The following is a 10,825-nucleotide window of genomic DNA, read 5'->3' as shown; positions in this document are numbered from 1 at the left end:
CGAAGGAAGTGAGCTACTGCAACTTCGTCTCACGAAACTAAAGGAAAAAACCTAGTGACTTTTAAACAGAAGGCTTTGCAGCCCAGCTTAAAATTAATTAAGCCACACACCCGTCTATAAGCGTCACGCAGGCCAGCCCATGATCGATCAAACTCAGAACACCCAGCCCGTGATATTCATCCTGCAAAGGAAGAAGCAACATGAAAAGTGTCGATCACCATGGTTCATAGAGAATCTAAAAAAGAAACAAAAACCATGCTTAAAAGAGGTGTTAGCTCTGGCTCATTTTTCTTTCTCCCCTGCAATTAATTTGGCATGCCTTAATTAACTTGATTATACAATGTTCGTCAGAAGACTGCGAGCTTTGGTCCCGGCCGTAACCATATTCTTTTCCGTTTTCTCTATCGGGAAATAGTCGGTTAATTTCCTGTCAAAATGATGCCAAATTTCTTTCTCCGCAGCAAACCAAATCTGGATGGAACAAGGATATCCAATAACCAATCGATTTCTTGGCTCCAGCTACTTAAAAACAACTAGTAAATTGTAATGCAATTAAAGTATATGCTAATTTTATTTTTCTATATGTAAATCAAATCCTAAATCTGTGTGTGATCGATCCCTTAAGGCCATAATATGACTCGAGTAACACAAGCGGGTACATATGCTCATGTCGGGGTTTTGACTCCGGGCGGGTTTTTCTTTGTAGGAGGGGGTGTGACCACGATCTGATGAGCTAACTATTTCAGACACACAGGGATTATTGAGGTTTGGACTTCGGAATAGAACCCCGGTAAAAGCCTTACATCCTGGTGAGATGTATATGTTCAACGAGTGTGACCTACTCAATGTTTTACAATAAAGGCCGGTTAGCTAGCCTAGCCGGCTATATGACTACTACTTCCTCTACCGGAGGTAGGACCAAGGAAAATGACTATAGTTTCTGAAAGGTAGGTAGGAGCGACTATAGGGGTGAATAGGGGCCACTCAAAGTTTTAGTCTTTTTCAATTTTAGGGCTTTTTTCAGTGAGGTAAATGTGAGCAAGATGAAATTAACAAATATATGATGCAAAGGTTAGGAGACACAAGCGAAACAAGTAACAAAGTAAGCAAGGTAAAGGAAACGAGGTAACCAAAATGGAGACACGAAGACTTTATGTGTTTCCCATAGTTCCTTCCAAATAGAAGTGTGTCTACGTTGGAGAGGTGTGGTGCCACGAAGGCCAACCAACATCCACAAAGGCTTCGCCTTCTTCTTCGGTGAACCCACCACGGACGTGAATCCACTTTTCCACTACGATGCCTATCAAGGTGGCTACCAAGCCTTTATACAAGGTTGGGGAATCACTCCACAACTCAATTAGACGCTCTCAACACCATCTTCGACCTTGAACAAGTCCAAACAAGCTTCTTGATGGTCTCACACAAGGATCCCCATAAAAGGAGATCTTGGGTTACAAGTTCCTCAAGGGAATCAAGGGGGGAATTCTAATTCCTTTCGTCAATAGGTAGATCGGGCCCTCTTGACGTCCACGACAATGCCCATGGATGATGGACTTGGGTTTAGGGAAAGAGGTGCACTGGCAGATTCGTCGGCTATCAAACAAAGGAGGAGGCAAGATTTACCACGATTCAGGCCCGCGGAAGGTAAAACCCTACTTCATGTTTGTCTGATCTTGATTATTGCTAAGTTTAGAATGTCGTCGAGATAGGCTATGGTGGTGTAGCTTAGAAGCTAGATTCAATCTTAGGTTAGATGTTAAGGGTTCTCTCCGATGGCCCCTCCTACCCCTTATAAAAGAGGCTATGTCTTAGGTACCATGTCAGGTCAGTTACAAGTTAGAGAACTCTAGGGTTTCATAGTTCTCGACTTGTCCCTATTCCGCATGCCAGGAACCTAGGTCGTAGCTGCTAGCTTCTCTTGGGCCTCGTGGTCTTTAGTAAAACGTCTTGTTGCCCTTCAGCTGGGCCAGATCATGTATACCAAAGGTAGGTACCCGATGGGATATACCCATGTCACTCCTCTTTCGAAATCCCAAGTATTGGGGGCATTGATTGGCTTGTGAGAGAGATCCACAACTTTAAAGATCGGCAACAATGGAGCAGAGAGAGGACACCTTGGGGGAGAAAGGGTGCCTATTTATAGTCAGGAGACAGATTGTCTAGGGTAAGTGGGGCTCGGACCCCCCCCCCCCCCGAACTTCAAGTTCCTTAGGACAAGTTTTCACCCTGTTTCCAGTCCCCCTCTCGCAGATGACATACTCCTAGTGTGGGGGAGAAAAACTGGGTCGGAAGTCTGAACCAGTAGAGTTGGACTTTCCGCCCCCAAATTTCCTGTAACAGTTAGAAAACCGGTTCTTCTTGTAGGAGAACGTTGCATAGAAAACAAAAATTTTCCTACCGCGAACACGCAATCCAAGCCAAGATGCAATCTAGAAGACGGTAGCAACGAGGGGGTATCGAGTCTCACCCTTGAAGAGATTCCAAAGCCTACAAGATGAGGCTCTTGTTGCTGCGGTAGACGATCACTTGCCGCTTGCAAAAGCGCGTAGAAGATCTTGATCACGATCGGTTCCGGCGCCACGAACGGGCAGCACCTCCGTACTCGGTCACACGTTCGGTTGTTGATGAAGACGACGTCCACCTCCCCGTTCCAGCGGGCAGCGGAAGTAGTAGCTCCTCTTGAATCCGACAGCACGACGGCGTGGTGTCGGTGGCGGTGTAGAAGTCCGGCGGAGCTTCGCTAAGCTACGCGGGAAATATGAAGTGGAGGAGCAAAGCTAGGGTTTGGGAGGGGGTGGCCGGCCACTCAAGGGGGGCGGCCAAGCTATGGTCTTGGGGTGGCCGGCCCCCTCCCTTGGCCCCTCATTATATAGGTGGATCCCAAGTGTTGGTGTCCAAGTCTTCGAATAAGACCCGAAACCAAAACCTTCCATAGGAGGGGGCAAACCTAGCCCAACTAGGACTCCCACCCAAAGGTGGGATTCCCACCTCCCAGGTGGGGGGTGGCCGGCCCCCTATGGTGGAGTCCACTTGGGACTCCACCCCCACTAGGGCTGGCCGGCCATGGAGGTGGAGTCCCTTGTGGACTCCACCTTCCTTGGTGGTTTCTTCCGGACTTTTCTAGAACCTTCTAGAACCTTCCATAGAACCTTCCGCGACATTTTATTTCACATAAAATGACATCCTATATATGAATCTTATTCTCCGGACCATTCCGGAACTCCTCGTGATGTCCGGGATCTCATCCGGGACTCCGAACAAATATTCGAACTCCATTCCATAATTCAAGAACTACCATTTCAACATCCAACTTTAAGTGTGTCACCCTACGGTTCGAGAACTATGCGGACATGGTTGAGTACTCACTCCGACCAATAACCAATAGCGGGATCTGGAGATCCATAATGGCTCCCACATATTCAACGATGACTTTAGTGATCGAATGAACCATACACATATATTACCAATTCCCTTTGTCTCGCGATATTTTACTTGTCCGAGGTTTGATCTTCGGTATCACTCTATACCTTGTTCAACCTCGTCTCCTGACAAGTACTCTTTACTCGTACCGTGGTATGTGGTCTCTTATGAACTCATTCATATGCTTGCAAGACATTAGACGACATTCCACCGAGAGGGCCCAGAGTATATCTATCCGTCATCGGGATGGACAAATCCCACTGTTGATCCATATGCCTCAACTCATACTTTCCGGATACTTAATCCCACCTTTATAGCCACCCATTTACGCAGTGGTGTTTGATGTAATCAAAGTACCTTTCTGGTATAAGTGATTTACATGATCTCATGGTCATAAGGACTAGGTAACTATGTATCGAAAGCTTATAGCAAATAACTTAATGACGAGATCTTATGCTACGCTTAATTGGGTGTGTCCATTATATCATTCACACAATGACATAACCTTGTTATTAATAACATCCAATGTTCATGATTATGAAACTAATCATCTATTAATCAACAAGCTAGTTTAAGAGGCATACTAGGGACTTCTTGTTTGTCTACATATCACACATGTACTAATGTTTCGGTTAATACAATTCTAGCATGATATATAAACATTTATCATAAACATAAAGATATAAATAATAACCACTTTATTATTGCCTCTAGGGCATATCTCCTTCAGCCTCCCACTTGCACTAGAGTCAATAATCTAGATTACATTGTAATATACCTAACACCCATGGCATTCTCGGTGTTGGTCATGCTTTGCCCTAGGGAGAGCTTTAGTCAACGGATCTGCTACATTCAGATCAGTGTGTACTTTGCAAATCTTTACTTCTCCATCTTCGATGTACTCGCGAATCGAGTGGTAACGCAGCTTGATATGCTTCAGCCTCTTATGTGACCTTGGCTCTTGTGCATTGGCGATGGCACCCATGTTATCACAAGAAATGATTAATGGGTCCAATGCACTAGGAACCACACCGAGCTCTACAATGAACCTCTTCATCCATACCGCTTCGATGAAGCCTCCGAAGCCGCTATGTACTCTGATTCTGTTGAAGACTTCGCCACCGTGCACTGCTTCGAGCTTGCCCAGCTTACTGCAGCACCATTCAATATAAACACGTACCCAGATTGTGACTTAGAGTCATCAGGATCAGTGTTCCAACTTGCATCGGTGTAACCGTTTACAACGAGCTCTTGGTCACCTCCATAACAAAGAAACATATCCTTAGTTCTTTTCAAGTATATTCTTGACCGTTGTCCAGAGTTCCATTCCTGGATCACTTTGATATCTGCTAGTCAAACTAACAAAGCATGTGCTATATCCGGTCTAGTACATAGCATGGCATACATGATAGATCCTACCGCCGAGGCATAGGGGATGTTACACATCCTTTCTCTTTCTTCTGCTCGTAGCCGGTCCTTGAGTTTTACTCAATACCTTGCCTCGGTAACATAGGTAAGAACCCTTTCTTACTTTCGTCCATTCTAAACTTCTTTAGAATCTTGTCCAGATATGTACTCTGTGATAGCCCTATTAGGCGTCTTGATCTATCTCTATAAATCTTGATGCCTAATATATACGATGCTTCACCAAGGTCTTTCATTGAAAAACTATTATTCAAATAACCCTTAACATCGCTTAATAGTTCTATATCATTTCCGATCAATAATATGTCATCTACATATAATATCAGGAATGCTACAGAGCTCCCACTCACTTTCTTGTAAATACAGGCCTCTCCATGACACTGTATAAACCCGAAGTCTTTGATCACCTTATCAAAGCGTCGGTTCCAACTTCTTGATGCTTGCTTCAGTCCATAGATTGAACGCTGAAGTTTGCATACTTTGTCAGCATTTTTAGGATCGACAAAACCTTTGGGTTGTACCATATACAACTCTTCCTCAATGTCTCCATTAAGGAATGCCGTTTTGACATCCATCTGCCAAATTTCATAATCGAAAAATGCAGCTATTGCTAACAAAATCCTCACAGATTTTAGCTTCGCTACAGTGAGAAAGTCTCATCGTAGTCAACTCCTTGAATTTGTCGGAAACCCTTTGCGACAAGTCGAGCTTTATAGACAGTAATATTACCATCAAGATTCTGCTTTTCTCTTGAAGATCCATTTATTCTCGATGACCTTTCGGCTATCGTAAGTCTACCAAAGTCCATACTTTGTTATCATACATGGATCCCATTTCGGATTTCATGGCTTCTTGCCATTTGTTGGAATCTAGGCTCATCATCGCTTCTTCATACGTCGCAGGGTCCTCATCATTGTTATCTACAATCATGACATTTAGACAAGGATCATACCAATCAGGAGTGGCACGTTCCTTGTCGATCTGCGAGGTTCAGAGTTTCCTCGTTCGAAGTTTCATGATCATTATCATTAGCTTCCTCTGTTGCCGGTGTAGGCGGTACAGGTACAACTTCCGGTACTGCGCTACTCTGATCAACGAGTATAGATTCATCAATCTCATCGAGTTCTACTTTTCTTCCAGTCACTTCTTTAGTGAGAAATTCTTTCTCAAGAAAGGTTCCGTTCTTAGCAACAAAGATTTTGCCTTCGGATCTGTGATAGAAAGTGTACCCTATAGTTTCCTTAGGGTATCCTATGAAGACGCATTTCTCCGCTTTGGGTTCTAGCTTGTCCGGTTGTAACTTCTTTACATAGGCTTCGCAACCCCAAACTTTCAGGAACGACAGCTTAGGTTTCTTATTAAACCATAATTCATACGGTGTCGTTTCTACGGATTTTGATGGTGCTCTATTTAAAGTGAATGCGGCTGTCTCTAATGCATAACTCCAAAATGATAACGGTAAATCAGTAAGAGACATCATACTACGAACCATATCTAAGAGAGTTCGATTATTTACGTTCGACACACCGTTTCGTTGAGGTGTTCCCAAGGTGTCAATTGTGAAAGTATTCCGCATTTCTTTAAATGCATGCCAAACTCATAACTCAGATATTCACCTCCACGATCAGATCGTAGAAATTTGATCTTCTTGTTACGTTGATTTTCTACTTCACTTTAAAATTCCTTAAACTTCTCGAAAGTTTCGGATTTATGTTTCATGAAATAGATATACCCATATCTACTCAGATCATCTGTGAAGGTTAGAACATAACGATAACCACCGCGCGATGCTACGCTCATTGGTCCACATACATCGGTATGTATGATTTCTAATAAGTCAGTAGCTCGCTCCATCATACCAGAAAATGGAGTCTTTGTCATTTTTCCCATTAGACATGCTTCGCATCTATCAAGTGATTCAAAGTCAAGTGATTCAAGCAATCCATCAGTATGGAGTTTCTTCATGCGTTTCACTCCAATATGACCAAGACGACAGTGCCACATATAAGTAGAATTATCATTAAGTTTAATTCGCTTAGCATCAATGTTATGTATGTGCGTATCACTACTATCGAGATCTAACAGAAATAAGCCATTCTTTTGTGGTGCTCGACCATAAAAGATATTATTCATAAAAATGGAACAACCATTATTCTCGAGACTTGAATGAATAACCGTCTTGCATTAAACAAGATCCAGATATAATGTTCATGCTCAACGCAGTACATAATAGCAATTATTTAGGCTTAAAACTAATCCCGAAGGTAGATGTAGAGGAAGTGTGCCGATGCGATCACATTGACCTTGGATCCATTTCCAACGCGCATCGTCACTTCATCTTTCAGCAGTTGTCGTTTATTCTTTAGTTCCTGTTTCGAGTTACAAATATGAGCAACCGAACCAGTATCAAATACCCAGGTACTAGAACGAGAACTAGTGAGATAAACATCTATAACATGTATATCAGATATACCTTCTTTCTTCTTCTTGACAAGGCCGCTCTTCAGATCAGCCGGATACTTGGAGCAATTACGCTTCCGGTGTCCCTTCTCCTTGCGAATAGCACTCAGCATCGTGCTTAGGGCCGTTCTTAGGTTTCATAGGAGGCGTGGCAGCTTTCTTGCCACCCTTCTTGAATTTTCCCTTAGACTTGCCCTGTTTCTTGAAACTGGTGGTCTTGTTGACCATCAACACTTGGTGCTCTTTCTTGATCTCAATCTCAGCAGCTTTTAGCATGCCAAAAAGTTCAGGTAACTCCTTGTTCATGTTCTGCATATTGTAGTTCATCACAAAGTTCTTGTAACTTGGTGGCAGTGATTGAAGGACACGATTAATCCCATCATTAGGAATCACTATTCCCAAGTCACTGAGTTTCTTCGCATGCCCGGTCATGGCGAGCATGTGCTCACTAACGGAGCTGCCTTCTTCCATCATACAGCTGAAGAAATGTTTCGATGCTTCATAGCATTCCACTGCCGCATGAGTCTCGAATATAGCTTTCAGCTCATTCATCAACTCATGAGGATCATGGTGCTCAAAACGTTTTTGAAGATCGGATTCCAGACTGCACAGATGGCACACCGAACTTGAGAGTACCGAGTTTTCCGAGTCGCGTAAACAGCTTTTACTTCATCGGATTCATCTTCTGCAGGAGGGTCACCTAGCGGTGCATCAAGCACAAATTGCAGATTTCCGCCAGAGAGGAAGATCCTCACATGACGGAACCAAATGGGTGAAGTTGCTACCGTTGCTCTTATGTTTCTCTTTCTCTAGGAACAGATTAAAATTGATTGGGGACGCCATCTCTACAACATATATTTGCAATAGTTTAGACTAAGTTTATGACATATTGAGTTCAAATTTTAATTCAACATAATTAAAAACCTAAGTGAACTCCCACTCAAAACAATATCCCTCGCATTGTCTTAGTGATCACACGAACCAAATCCACCGCACCTAAACCCGATCATCACGAGAAAAGGTGTGATTTTAATGGCGAACACTCAAAGTGTTCATCATATCAACCATATGATTCATGCTCTACCTTTCGGTATCACGTGTTCCGAGACCATGTCTGTACATGCTAGGCTCGTCAAGGCCACCTTAGTATCCGCATGTGCAAAACTGTCTTGCACCCGTTGTATGTACTTATCGAATCTATCACATCCGATCATCACGAGATGCTTCGAAACGATAAGACATGATAACGGTGCTACTAAGGATGAACACTTTATTATCTTGAGATTTTAGTGAGAGATCATCTTATAATGCTACCGTCGCGATCTAAGCAAAATAAGATGCATAAAAGGATTAACATCACATGCAGTTCATATGTGATATGATATGGCCCTTTTGTCTTTGCGCCTTTGATCTTCATCTCCAAAGCACGGACATGATCTCCATCATCTTCGGGCATGATCTCCATCATCGTCGGCGAAGCACCAAGGTCAATGGCACCGTCTTCATGATTGTCCTCCATGTAGCAACTATTACAACTACTTTGAAATACTACTCAACATGAAATTTAAAGACAACCATAAGGCTCCTGCCGGTTGCCACAATACAATAATGATCATCTCATACATATTCATCATCACATTATGGCCATATCACATCACCAAACCCTGCAAAAACAAGTTAGACGCTCTCTAATTTGGTTTGCATATTTTACGTGGTTTAGGGTTTTCGTTATAGATCTAATCTACCTACGAACATGAACCACAACGTTGATACTAATGTTGTCAATAGAAGAGTAAATTGAATCTTTACTATAGTAGGAGAGACAGACACCCGCAAAGCCTCTTATGCAATACAAGTTGCATGTCGAACGAGGAACAAGTCTCATGAACGCGGTCATGTAAAGTTAGTCCGAGCCGCTTCATCCCACTATGCCATAAAGATGCAAAGTACTCAAACTAAAGATAACAAGAGCATCAACGCCCACAAACCATTGTGTTCTACTCGTGCAACCATCTATGCATAGACACGGCTCTGATACCACTGTAGGAGAACGTTGCATAGAAAACAAAAATTTTCCTACCGCGAACACGCAATCCAAGCCAAGATGCAATCTAGAAGACGGTAGCAACGAGGGGGTATCGAGTCTCACCCTTGAAGAGATTCCAAAGCCTACAAGATGAGGCTCTTGTTGCTGCGGTAGACGATCACTTGCCGCTTGCAAAAGCGCGTAGAAGATCTTGATCACGATCGGTTCCGGCGCCACGAACGGGCAGCACCTCCGTACTCGGTCACACGTTCGGTTGTTGATGAAGACGACGTCCACCTCCCCGTTCCAGCGGGCAGCGGAAGTAGTAGCTCCTCTTGAATCCGACAAGCACGACGGCGTGGTGTGTCGGTGGCGGTGTAGAAGTCCGGCGGAGCTTCGCTAAGCTACGCGGGAAATATGAAGTGGAGGAGCAAAGCTAGGGTTTGGGAGGGTGGCCGGCCACTCAAGGGGGCGGCCAAGCTATGGTCTTGGGGTGGCCGGCCCCCTCCCTTGGCCCCTCATTATATAGGTGGATCCCAAGTGTTGGTGTCCAAGTCTTCGAATAAGACCCGAAACCAAAACCTTCCATAGGAGGGGGCAAACCTAGCCCAACTAGGACTCCCACCCAAAGGTGGGATTCCCACCTCCCATGTGGGGGTGGCCGGCCCCCTATGGTGGAGTCCACTTGGGACTCCACCCCCACTAGGGCTGGCCGGCCATGGAGGTGGAGTCCCTTGTGGACTCCACCTTCCTTGGTGGTTTCTTCCGGACTTTTCTAGAACCTTCTAGAACCTTCCATAGAACCTTCCGCGACATTTTATTTCACATAAAATGACATCCTATATATGAATCTTATTCTCCGGACCATTCCGGAACTCCTCGTGATGTCCGGGATCTCATCCGGGACTCCGAACAAATATTCGAACTCCATTCCATAATTCAAGAACTACCATTTCAACATCCAACTTTAAGTGTGTCACCCTACGGTTCGAGAACTATGCGGACATGGTTGAGTACTCACTCCGACCAATAACCAATAGCGGGATCTGGAGATCCATAATGGCTCCCACATATTCAACGATGACTTTAGTGATCGAATGAACCATACACATATATTACCAATTCCCTTTGTCTCGCGATATTTTACTTGTCCGAGGTTTGATCTTCGGTATCACTCTATACCTTGTTCAACCTCGTCTCCTGACAAGTACTCTTTACTCGTACCGTGGTATGTGGTCTCTTATGAACTCATTCATATGCTTGCAAGACATTAGACGACATTCCACCGAGAGGGCCCAGAGTATATCTATCCGTCATCGGAATGGACAAATCCCACTGTTGATCCATATGCCTCAACTCATACTTTCCGGATACTTAATCCCACCTTTATAGCCACCCATTTACGCAGTGGTGTTTGATGTAATCAAAGTACCTTTCTGGTATAAGTGATTTACATGATCTCATGGTCATAAGGACTAGGTAACTATGTATCGA

Source organism: Lolium perenne, chromosome 3, assembly GCF_019359855.2.
Source record: "Lolium perenne isolate Kyuss_39 chromosome 3, Kyuss_2.0, whole genome shotgun sequence".
In the NCBI taxonomy this organism is placed as follows: Eukaryota; Viridiplantae; Streptophyta; class Magnoliopsida; order Poales; family Poaceae; genus Lolium; species Lolium perenne.
Note: the sequence above shows the minus strand (reverse complement) of the source record.